The following is a 2,416-nucleotide window of genomic DNA, read 5'->3' on the forward strand; positions in this document are numbered from 1 at the left end:
CATTTAATATGCAAGTTTTTTTATGTAACCTTCAAGAATTATTGATGCTTAAATAAATTAAATGATATATATGACTATACAACATTCCTTTTTACTTTTCTGTCTTTTTTTTTTGAGAAGTTTTTGCTATAGGGTGCATGCTCTTGCCCGAAAGACAGAGAGAGACAGAGAGACAGAAAGCAAGAAATCACCCTCCAGGAGGGATGGCCACGCCACAATCCCTTCTCCTCCATTCTCCTCTCAGAATCTTGGGCACACACACACTTGCGCCTGGCGTGAGTTTAAGCCACCGGGTCCGGGACTCGAACTGCGGTAGACTACACGGGAGTCCAGCGACATAGCCATTATGTCAACTGCTGGTCCCTACTTTTTTGTTTTAATATGTTCACCTCACAAATATTGTCTGCAACAGGAATTAGAAAGATGTTTTGAAAAGATTATGAGGTTGATAAATGCAAATCTCCCTAATGGCACAAAATGTTATAAAAATGCTAATTTTCTTAGGTATTTACTAATTTTAAAGCAAATCTCAATAACTCTTTGTATTTTGTAAAAGCTTCTTAACACAAAAATTCAATGCACATTTTCAATATTAATTAAATCTGAAAATGTGCCTAAGTAGAAAATGAGTGCATTAAACCAGTTTTTCCAGAGCCGAAAGCTCTCACTGTTAATCAACAAAGCAGCTTAGGAAACCAGTTCCTCTGAGTTCTAAGTGTGTCATTCAGTGCACGGGAAAAGGAACTTATTTATTTGTGCTCTAGAAAGTTTAAGCAACTAATGCAACATTTAGGAAAGGTGTTTTAATTACTAGAAATTTCAAGACCTTGATTTGTTTCATATTATGATCATATACTTAGTGATTCAGAAGGAGTCTGGACTTCATTAAGTACCAACCAATATACTGGTGTTATTTTATTTTCATAGACATACTTGATTTGGGTGATGTTTATTTAATTCATTATTTTAAACGGCAAATGGATTTGCGAATGTGTGTGTATCACAGTGCATGCTGCGTAGTATTTGAACGGCACAATGTCCTGGAAATAAATCTATTTCCTGTTTGCTGCTTGCTGGCTTTTCTCCTTTGAAGTTTCCCTCTCAAACAATCACTTGCTGAAAACTTTGTTCTAGACCTTGGTTATATTCTTCCCAGCACCCCGTAAAGTTCTTTCCTCATTAGTGTGGTGCATACAACCACCTCGCTCCTTTTCTCTTCCTTTCTCCTTCCTTCCTTCCTTCCTTCCTTCCTTCCTTCCTTCCTTCCTTCCTTCCTTCCTTCCTTCCTTCTTCCTGTTTTAAGGTATTACTTAGTGGAACCATTCCCACATGACCAACCATGACCAACGATTTCCAGGTCCATGGCTTGAAACTCATTTCAGGCACACATGCGTGCATGTCCAAGATCCCAGGAGGAGAGTGGGTTGCAGTATGGCCATCTCTCTGGGGTGAGGGTGACTTCTCTCTTTCTGTCTTATGTGAGCACATGCACCCTGTCACTGTCTTTATCTCCGGTGAGAACACACAGCAAAACCTCTGGAAAAATAAAAAAATAAATAAAGAGAGAGAGAGAGAGAAGTTTTTATTCAATTTATTTACTTCTTCTTATTATTTTATGTTTACTATAGGACATGTGCATTCCCCAGAGAGAGAGAGAGGGGGAGAGGGGGAGTGAGAAAGCAAGCCTCCAGATCAAGAACTTGAACCACAGTCAGTCATGTGGGAGTTCAATGTCTGGATGAGACACCATTTCTCTGACCAGTCCCTGACTGATGGCATTCACGCTCTTTCAGATAACTAGCCAGCGCGAGTGATGCTGCCCGGAATATTCCTGTGTGCAGGTGCCTTCCCTGTGCTCGGCCTTTCTGTGCCGTGAACACAGGACGAGTTGGGCTGGCTTGACTGTCTTCTGTGGTGACGGCTGTGGTACTCTCACTGAGAAGCAGGGGAAGGGAAGTGAAGTGCAGGACACATGGGAACTGGAGGGTTGTGAGCTGGAGCTGTCTGTGGACGGAGAGAGAAAAGGCACCCACAGCAGCTTGAAGAGGAAACAGCAACAAGCCTGTGGCTGCCCCCAGCAGGAGGGGAGGGCCCTGTCTCCGTACAGCCGGAGCCCAGGCCTGACTCTGTGCACTCGAGAGTAGCTTTAGGGCACACCCGGGCTTCAGAGGAGCTGGGGAAAACGGCCTAAGACTCACGGACACATGTCCAAGATGGAGCCAAGCCACATACTCTCGAGGCAAGAGCAACAAATGCCAGGGAAGAAAGTGACCACCTGAGTCTCCTCCTGACGCTGCTTCTCACTGAGTGACCAGGTGAAGGTGGAGCAGAGTCAAGGAGTGGCTATGTCAGGTGTGGTGGGCCAGATAGATGATCTGGAGTTCCGTCTGCTCTTTGAGCTCAGCTGGGGATTACC

The sequence above is a fragment of the Tupaia chinensis genome, unplaced genomic scaffold, assembly GCF_000334495.1.
Source record: "Tupaia chinensis unplaced genomic scaffold, TupChi_1.0 Scaffold144027_1, whole genome shotgun sequence".
Classification (NCBI taxonomy): Eukaryota; Metazoa; Chordata; class Mammalia; order Scandentia; family Tupaiidae; genus Tupaia; species Tupaia belangeri.